An 11,224-nucleotide genomic window follows, 5' to 3' on the forward strand; every position below is an offset into this window, starting at 1 on the left:
ATCATCAAATCAACTTAGCCATGAACCAAATTTCAGTAGCTTCACCTGTTGTATCCCTTGTTTCTTTTTGTTGGTTTTAAAGAAATGTCTTTAAGATAAAAATAAAAAATTATAAAACAAAATTCAGAAGAATAACATTCAAAATTCCAACATGGCCATGATTTCATCGGGTAACAATTGGAAAATTAACGGAAAAAGCACAAAAGTAGAAGAGTGAGAAAGCAGTTGAGTCACACTTGAGTAGTCTTCACCGCACCAGATTAGAGCAGGCTAGGTGGCTGTTGCTGTCAAACGGCTCCGCACCAGATTTTGCAATGGTTCAATTGAAAGATCCTGTCCCTCTCTCTCTCTCTCATTGGTTTGGGTTTTCTTTATTTTGTCGACGGGTGTGTCAAGTGAGAGACATTAATTTATTTAAATGGTAAACTTAACAAAAGTATCAATTTGGCACGGGTAAAGTTAAAGAAGTAAATTAACTAAAATAAAAGTTCAGAAATATGATAGCCACGGCTCTAAAGTTAAGGTGGTGTTTGAGAAATTTTACGGACAAAAACCAGTAGTTTTTTAAGGATATTTGACGAGGATTCATCTATGAAAGGAGCTTACCAACTAAGCGTCATTCTAAACTAATGCCTATGCCTATAGTTGATGGTCCTCTTAAATTTCTTCAATGCATTGGTGAAAATGCATACAAAGTCAAGCTTCCAGGGGATTATGACGTTTCAGCAACGTCTAGTTTCTATCATTCACCGTCCAATGAGAAAAAGCAAGCAAGACTTGAAGGAGAGTCTTTTTCAACTAGCCAGGGGGAAGGACAAGTGTTTTCCAACCAGGAGAGCTTGACACCGAAGTCTCTCGTGACCAAGTAAATAACTTGCAAAAATAGAATGAATCAATGCAAAATAATTAATCCGCAAGCCATATACGATCGGAAAGATGTATGTTTCTAGTTTACAAATGCATCAAACGGTATGCCCTATGAATACTCTTTTTCAACTGGAAGAATAAATTCGGAAAACTATACAAATTTTAAATGATCCTGTTATTACTTGTGTCTATTTGCTTTTAATAGGCCAAAAATGTATTGACTCATTGTGATAAATTAATTGATTAATTAGTCAAGTCAATTAATTAATCTAATTAACATACAAAATGCGTAGTAGCACAAATAAATCACCTACTAAGTTAATATGCAGTGAAAAATAAAGTTGATATGGTGATTTGTTTATGAATGGGGAAAATCACTGAGGCAAAACTCCAATGAGTGAATTTAAGATTACCACTCCTGAAAATCCATTATTATCACAACAAGTGGTTACAAGTAAAGGAATCCCAGTATCTTATACCTATAGTAACAATTTCTTCTTTTCAATGCACGGCTCCCAGTATGTGACTAACCAATAAATGCGCGGATCCTAGTACGCAACTTAATCACCAACTTGAGAAAGATGTTGGCTACAAATTTCTTCAGTTTATCAACACGATGAAGATCACGAAGCTCCTTGGTCACAAAACCCAATGGCGTACAAACACAATAGCTTCTTCAAGAAAAAGATGAACTAGGGCAAATTCTGTCTCTATTCACAATTTGCATGAACAAAACTTTGCTCTACACTCCTGCAACATTTGACGACCCTTAAAATAATCTTTATATATATATGTAAGGTTGTAAGAAAAGAAAGCCTAAACATGTACACACGAATTGGAGTGAAATTTGATATGAAAAATTGATTTTTATAATTCTCGATAGATAGGGTATCTATCAAGCAACTGTTGAGCATCGGGCTAAAGCAGCCTTTAAACCTCAATAAATGCTATCTATCGAGCTAGCTATCGAGTTTTAAAATCCCAGTTTTTCTTCATTTGTTTCTTGAACAGATTTGCATGGCTTCAATACTAGGACTTGAACTTTTGTTCCTTGAAGTATTAAACATATCCTATATCTACCCAATTACAAGTAAATTGCGCTTTCAAAGAATTAACCAATTCTAAATAACATATGTTCCTAACATCATTCACATATGTCCTAACAATCTCCTCCTTTGGCAATTTGTGACAAAACCACAACAAACAAATTACCATATGAGAGAAGTCATAAATCACTCAACTCCTACTCAGTTGTTGAATACAATAAAATCTATCCTAACACAAATTCTTAAAAAAAATTTGCAAGAAGAGAGTTCATGGCAAGAAAGACTTTGACAACCTATATTTCTGAAACAATTTAAACAAAACTTATCTTGACATCTTAGTGTGAAACAAAAATAAAAGATTGCATAAAAGTATAAGAAGCATGTGCATAAAGAGAGAAAAGAAACAACACATAAAGTAATATGTGAAAATGTAATAATAGCCTATATATATATATATATATATATATATATATGAAGTGATATGTGAAAATGTAATAATAGCCTATATATATATATCAAAATGAATATAAGGTTTGCTATCACAAAGTAATAACAATGTATTTATAAAAGATAGAAAAAAAAATACATAAGTCCTCACTACATCTCTCAAAGTATAGACATTCCCCCTAACAAAAATATCTCCTATACTAACTCTCCCCCTAAGTAAATGACTACTATCATACCCAAACTACTTCCCCTTTTTGTCACGAATGAGAAAGGGTAAGTCACTGAGAAGCAGTCATCTCCTCGTCACCGGAAGAGCTAGCACCATCATCCTTATCACCATCAGAGTCACCATCATCGTCCTCATCCTCAGAAGTCTCCGAAGAAGGAGTGGGAGACTCTATGAGGCCACCAAGGCGAGCTTGTTGTCATGCAATATGACCGACATGGGTGTTCACCTGACACAACTCATCGCTAAGAGTTTTAAGGAGAGCATCCATGCGCTGAAGCTGCGCCATGATTGCCTCAAAGGTCACACCATTCGCATAAGAAGAAGGAGTAGATGTGGATGGAGCTGAATAAGCTAGAGGAGTCGCCGTCTCGGTTCGTGGCCGCTTCGATCGAAGTTGGACCTCACTCCTTCTAACAATCGCCTCATCAATGGCACACATGACAAAGAAAGGATCCAAAACAGGAAAGGAGACAGAAAAGTGGAAAAGGATCCTCGTGATAACTGAAGGAAAGATAAGCTTATCACGGGTCGCTGTATACCTATATACATCTATAAGGGATAGAATGAAGTGAGAATGAAAGTCTATAGAGAGGTTCTCTAGGAGGGATAATTAAAACCGAGCACGAGACTCTGTGATAGAGTTATAGTAAGACAATAGATGGAGAACGAATGTCATCACCATGTTAAGAAATCTCGAACCTTTCGCAAAGGCCGAGCAACGAGTGTTCTATGACCACCCCAAATGACCACCCCAAGAAGAAGAAGTCTCACAAAATAGAGACATAAGTTCGTCTTTAGACATAGTCTTTAGACGATCATAGCCGGGGTAGTCAGGATCCGCTACCCTTGGTATGTGAAGCACTTCGAATACAAGATCCGGAGTGACCATAATGCGCGTACCTCAAACACGAGTGATAAATAAGGTATTGAATAATCGAATTCGTGCATATTGAAGTAAAACTCCTGTATGTTCATAAAGGGACAAGTGACCGGGATGCCATAAAGTGCCTCCCAACCCCTAGTGTAGATGACAGTGGGAAGGTTAGTAGCAAAAAAATCCGATAAGATGACTTGGCGTTTCAAATGAATGCCTCGTCGAGAAAAGTTCTTTGAGAAGTCCTTATAGGCTTTCTCATCAAGGAACCGAATATGAGAAAGGGTAGAATTAGAAGAAGATACCCCAGAATGAAGAGGATTCCAGGATAAAGTGGACTTAAGTTTCGGTGCCATGATGCAGACTGAAAGAATGTGAGAGAGAGAGAGAGAGAGAGAGAGAGAGAGAGAGAGAGAGAGAGAGAGAGAGAGAAGCAAAAAAGCACCAACACAATTAATATCAACAGATAGAAAAAGGAAGGTACGTATGCATGAAAAATGCATGAGCATATGACATGCAACAATAAAAACATTATGGACTCAACCCAATCCAAACTGTTGGAAAATTTAAACCCTAGTTGATAGAATTAACAAGTTTTAATCTCAAGTTGTTAATTAGATTTATTATGTATAAAACTTATTAAAACAAACAAACATCAATATCATATCAAAATCATATGCAGCAGAAAAGTAAATAAGAGAATATATGATGACCCAAGAAAACTAATGAAACCAACCAGTTTCACAGTAAAAAACCTAGGGGGAAATCTTCTCGAAAAGTAATCCACTATAGTAAAAAGAAGTTTCAGATCTAGTACAAAACCTTTGTTCCTAGACTTTATAATTCTCGTAGATGAACTCACAGCAAAAACCTTCTACCGCTCTAGAATCTCTGAACTCTTCAATATATGAATGCCACCCTTTGATGCACGGATCCCAGTACATGACTTACTCCTTTGCACGAATTCTAGTACGTGACTCACTCACCAACTTAAGAAAGAAGAATGTTGGCTGCAAAGTTCTTTACTTCATCAACAATAAAGATCAAGAAGCACTTGATTACAAAACCCTAAGGCGCAAAGATGTAGTAGTTTCTTTTTTAGAGAATAAGGCTTCAATCACCTTTTGCATATATCCTCCTTGTATTCTCTCATCTGATGGCATCTAAAATAAGCCTTATATATGCCTAGGGTTGTGAGAAAATAAGGCCCAAAAACACATCCACAGATTGGAATTAAAACAAAACTCAAAATCTGTTTTTCTTAAACCTCGATGGATAGAGGTGTTGAGATGCTGTCGAGCAGTTGTCGAGCCATGGGACTAGAACGGCTCTTTAAACCTCAACACATGCTAGCTGTCGAGGTTTAATGAACTTGCACTTTTCAGCTTGTTTCTTGGATAGACTTGATGACTTCAACACTCGATCTTGAAACACAGTTTCTTGAAGCATTAAACACATCCTAAATCTTTCCAATTACAAGTAAAGTACGTTTTGTCAAAGGATTAGCCAACTATATAAAATAATGACATATGTTCTAAACAAGTGAAACACATATGTCCTAACAATCTTCCCCTTTGGCAATCCCTGACAAAAGCACAACTAACAAATGAACATATAAGAGAAGTCATAAAACACTCAACTCATAGTCACTTGTTGAATACAATAAAATCTATCTTAATACAAACTCTTGAAAAACTTTGCAAGAAGAGAGTTAATGGCACGGAAGACTTTGACAACCTGTATTTCTGAAACACTTGAAACAAAACTCATTAAGGCATCTTTATGTGAAGCAGAAATAATAGATTGCATACAAATAATAAGAAACATGTGTATAAAGAAAGAAAAGAAACAACACATGTAGAGATAGGTGAAGAAAACATACATCATCACATATATATCAAAGATAAGCACAATGTATATAAACATGGTCACAAGACCTAAGGTACAAGAAGAAGAAGCTAAAAGAAGCTCCTACAACAACAAGGAGAAGCTAAAAGAAGCTCCTACAACAACAAGGAAGTAAACACTCCCCTAACAAGATGAAACACATCTCCCCCTTACAAAGGCATGTATTTCTCCCCCTAACTTGTAGAATCTTAAAGAAAGAAATCACAAATTCTCCCCCTTTTTGTCACGATTGACAATGGTACAAAAAGCTAGCTAGAAAGCTTCACTCGAGAAACATAAAGATGATAAAAAATGATCAAGGGGGTACAAAGAATCCATATAAATGCATGAATGTAATGAAACAATATGCTATGGATGACAAGATAAAAGAAACATGCAAAACGTGTGAAAAACAATGCATGCAGAGGATCTCGATCAATTAAGAGGTATCAAGGAGCTATCGAGCAGACCTCAATGAATCGAACAGTTATCGAGAAGTTATCGAGAGGACAGGAGATTTCTCGATCAATCCACATGTGTCGAAAAGATGTCAAGATTGCGAAAAGAAAAAGCTAAGAAGCTCGACAGACAACCAGGTATCGAGAAGGTGTCGAGCCAGCTTTTAAAAACAATTTTTCGAGAAGGGAAAAACACAAACATGAATGCAATCATGCATGCAACTCAACCAATGATCCAATCAACATATTAGACTCTCAAAATCATCTCTCATCAATAATTTTAAGCACATGGATCTCAAAACACACACACACACACACACACACACACACACACACACACACACACACTAAACAAGTCTAACTGATTTTATATTTCAAAAACAAGTCAAGACAGTTTAATGAGTATACATCAATACATGCAAACCTTGTGATAGCCAAATTACATTGTACCTGCACATGTATCAAAAGTAGCAAAGAAGATTGCGTGTTGTGTGTGAAAACATTGCAAGAATGCATAAGTGTCTCTATGTTATGATGATTTGAGATATGAGAAAATCACTTTAACTCGCACACAATCATAACTGTTTGATGGGGACTATCACCTTTGAGGTACATCCTATAACTCCCATATCTCCTAGAAAACACGCTAGGAATCATGTTTTTAAGCATTTTGTTCTTTTTGCTTTTATTTCTTTGCATATTTTCTTTTTATTAAGCAAACCATGCATGGGTATACAAAGGAGAGAAAAGAAATACTCAATTATGTTAAGCTTTTAGATATTGCACTTTTGCTATGCCGAAGCATACAGATGTCATTGACATTGCACTTTTGTTATACCGAAGCATACAGATATCAAATCATAATTGGCGGGCAACAATGGTGAGATGGTTATTGATGCCTTTCTCTTAGGATTTTCTAGTTCTTCCCGTCAAAAAGAGTGATACGAGTGTTAAGTACAAGAGATCACTTAACCTTACTCATCACAAACAAAGAGCCACAAAGCTCACTTGCTTAGTAGTGCATAAGAATGCTCATCTAAGTTACAAGAGATACAAAGTTTAGAAAACTCTGTTTCAATGGCCATTTTAAGGTTCACAAGAACCAATGTACACATGCACACACTGTTTTTGTATTTTTTTTTTTCTCATTTTTATTTTATTTTGAAAACAAGACAAAATAAAAACTGAACAACCAAAAAAACAGACAGACAACATGAAAGCATAAAAGAAAGATGCAAATGCATGAAGACATGATAGAAGAATGCAGATGCATGAATGCATGATTCCAAAAGCAAATAAGAAATCAAGCAAAAAGAGTCATACTTTAGATAGAAAGAATTAAAGCAGAGGACAAACAGAAAAGACAATTAAGTCTTAGGCTCCTTTCTCACCCACACAGCACGACTCTTTGGCCGTGAAGATGAAAAGGTACGTGTCCTTGTATGACTACTAAAGGACATGGAAGAATTAAAATTCTCTTGAAATTGAGTTAAAAAGCTCAAAAATTTTAATAACTCTCTAAACAAAGGTGTAGGTCCTTGAGAGGAAGCTTGTGACCATTTGGACACTTGCTTTTGAGAATACAACTTAAAGCAATTAGGACGAATGTGTCCAGAAACACCACAATGGTGACAAACATGAGCAACTTTAGATCTACTCGACTTCCTAGAAAGATATCTAACCTTAGAGGTTGACAAAGATCTCAACTTAGGACAATTTGGCCTAATTTGACCAACAATGTGACAATGATGACAAGTGGGGACAAAAACAGATTTTTCTTTCATCCTCGGAGGAGTTTTAGACATAGGTTTAGAAACTTCAACGTTAACATCAGATTGTTTACCTTTGTCTATCATAGCAATATTAGCCTTCAACTCTTGATTATTCCTTTTAAATGGAGGAATATAAAAATATTTTTCTTTTGAGTTAGGCTCAACAACAAGTTTGGCACTAGTTAAATTTTCAACTTCAATTTTAAATTCAACTAGTTGCTCTTCCAAACTCTTAATTTTTTCCACCTAATATGAAATTTGATTTTTAAATTTCTCATTCAAATTATTTTCTTCATCAAATTTTGCAATCAAATCATCTCTTTCAAGTTTAATCTTTTTAAATTAGCTTTTAATTTTGTAGAACACTCAAGAGATTTCACACAAATATTATAAAGCTCGCAATAGGCATCTTAAAAATCATCATCATCATTCAACACAAGATCATGCAAATCAAAACAATCAAGAGCTTCCATGACAAGGGAGTCAAGGATCACACTCAAGAAATTAATCCAATCAGAGTGTACCCGCTCTAATACCACTTTTTGGAAAATTTAGACCCCGGTTGATAGAATTAACAAGTTTTAATCCCAAGTTGTTAATTAGATTTATTATATATAAAACTTGTTAAAACAAACAAACATCAATATCATGTCAAAATCATATGCAGCAGAAAAGTAAATAAGACAAGATATGATGACCCAAGAAAACCAATGAAACCAACTAGTTTCATAGTAAAAAACCTAGGGGGAAACTTTTTCGAAAAGCAATCCACTATAGTAAAGAGAAGTTTCAGATATAATACAAAACATTTGTCCCTAGACTCTACAATCCCCGTAGATGAACTCACAGCAGAAACCTTCTACCGCTTTAGAACCTCTGAACTCTTCAATATATGAACCCCACCCTTTGATGCACGGATCCTAGTACGTGACTCACTCACCAACTTAAGAAAAAAGAATGTTGGCTACAAAGTTCTTCACTTCATCAACAATGAATATCAAGAAGCACTTGGTTACAAAACCTTAAGGCGCAAAGACGCAGTAGCTTCTTTTTTAGAGAATAAGGCTTCGGTGACCTTTTGTATATGTTCTCCTTGTATTCTCTCATATGACGGCCTCTAAAATGAGCCTTATATATGCCTAGGGTTGTGAGAAAAGAAGGTCCAAAGACATATCCACGGATTAGAATCAAAACAAAACTCAAAATCTGTTTTTCTTAAACCTCAGCAGATAGAGGTGTCAAGATGCTATCGAGCCAACGGGCTGGAACAGTTCTTTAAACCTCGACACATGCTAGCTGTCGAGCTTTAATGAACTTGCACTTTTCAGCTTGTTTCTTAGACAGACTTGATGACTTCAACACTTGATCTTGAAACACAGTTTCTTGAAGCATTAAACACATCCTAAATCTTCCCAATTACAAGTAAAGTGCGTTTTGTCAAAAGATTAGCCAACTACATAAAATAATGACATATGTTCTAAATAAGTGAAACACATATGTCCTAACACAAACCTACTAGCTCACATCATTGCAACAAAATAAATATACATCTAAAATGCATGAATCATTGTTAAAATGCAAATGTGATGCAATACATGATGATTTAAACAAAAACCAACCAAAAAATTTTGTGAAAAACTCATCAATTCAAAAAACCCCAATTTTTTCAAAAAAATCCCAAAAGTTAGGTCAAAAAGATGAAATGCATGATAAGATGAGTGAAATGAGATCATACTAGAAGAAAAAGAAGATCTTTAGGCCGAAAAGCTTCTGGGTTTGAAGTTTAGAGAGAGAGAGAGAGAGAGAGAGAGAGAGATGAGTTTGGGAAGGTGAGGAGATAAGTTCTATCGAGAGAGATCGGGAAGAAATGAGAGAAATTCACATTGACCCTATATATAGAAAAATACGCAACTCAATGGATCGAGAGGTGTCGAGAATTAAAATGTGACAAAAAGAGCTATCGAGAAGCTATCGAGAGGTGTCCATAACAAATAGACATTAACGGATCGAGAAGCTATTGAGGAGATAGAAACTTTCTCGATGGATCGAGAAGCTGTCGAGAAACTATTAAGACAAATTCTCAAAAACTTCGATGGATCAAAAATGTGATAGCAGCTATCGAGAAAGGAAGATCAAGAGCTTGATAGATAGCCTAGCTGTCGAAAGATATTGAGAAGCTATCAATATTGCTCAAAAACAGTTTTTCAAATGAGAGAAAAACACAAACATGAATGCAATCAATCAAGTTACTCTACCAAGGATCTAATCAACATTTTAAACTCTCAAAAACATCTCTCAACAAAAAAAATGTCAAGCATATAGATCCATAACACACACACACTAAGCAAGTCTAACCAATTTTTAAATTTCAAAAACAAGTTAAGACAGTTTAGTCAGCATACATTAATACATGTATTCCTTGTGATGACCAAATCACATTGTACCTGCACATGTATCAAAAGTAACAAAGAATATTGCGTGTTGTGTATGAAAAACATTGCAAGATTGCATATGTGTTTACATTTTATGACGATTTAAGATATGAGCAAATCTATTTAACTCACACACGATCATAACTAGAGACTATAACATTCGAGATATATCCTATAACTCCCACATCTCCTAGAAGACATACTTGCAATCATATATAAAGCATATTGATTCTTTTTGCTTTTGTTTTTCTTTGCATATTTTTCTTTTAAGCATATCATATATGGACATATAAGAGAAAAAAAAGAAATACCCAATGATGTTAAGCTTTTGACATTGCACTTTTGCTATGCCAAAGCATACAGATGTCATTGACATTGCACTTTTTCTATGTCGAAGCATACAGATGTCATTTCATGATTGGCAAGCAATAGTGATGAGATGGTTATTTATGCATTTCTCTTAGGATTTTCTATTCATTTCCGACAAAAAGAGTTATACGAGTATTAAGTACAAAAGATTACTTAATCTTACTTATCACAACCATGAGTCACAAAACTCACTCACTTAGTTATGCATAAAGATGCTCATCTAAGTTACAAAAGATACAAAATTTAGAATACTTTCAATGGCCATTCAAGGTACACAAGTACTAATGTATACAAACACACACTGTTATTGTATTTTTCTGGTTTTTCAAATTTTTTTATTTTATGAAAAACAAAATAAAGCAAAATTGAAAACAATGAAACAAAAACATGTTAAATAAAGCAAAACATAAAACTAGACTAAATCAAAACACACAAGTAATGCAATCAAAAATAGAGGGAAAGATAGAAAAGTGACAAAATCACTTTGAGCATTTTTCCTTCCACACTTTGGAAGAACCTTTCCTTTACACGAACCCTTGAATTGGCGATGAGAGAGATGAATTGATACCGGTCAAGTTTGAAAGGAACATGAGGGCTTTAAGTAGATCTCTAAAAGGAGCAAGAAAGGATGGAAACTAATTCTGGTTTCCCGATGAGATCATACTATTGCTCTGTTGAGTGGCTAACCACTTATAGCAATTTGGTCGAATATGTCTGGTTGCTCCACAGTGATGACAGAAATGCTACTTCTTCTGTTTAGACTTTTGGGTATTACCCTTTTTAGCTCTAGGGTTTTTAGTCTCTTTCTGATTAAGCTTAGGGGGTGCTCCTAAAATAGATTTA

The sequence above is a fragment of the Castanea sativa genome, chromosome 4 (genome assembly GCF_040712315.1).
Source record: "Castanea sativa cultivar Marrone di Chiusa Pesio chromosome 4, ASM4071231v1".
Taxonomy (NCBI): domain Eukaryota; kingdom Viridiplantae; phylum Streptophyta; class Magnoliopsida; order Fagales; family Fagaceae; genus Castanea; species Castanea sativa.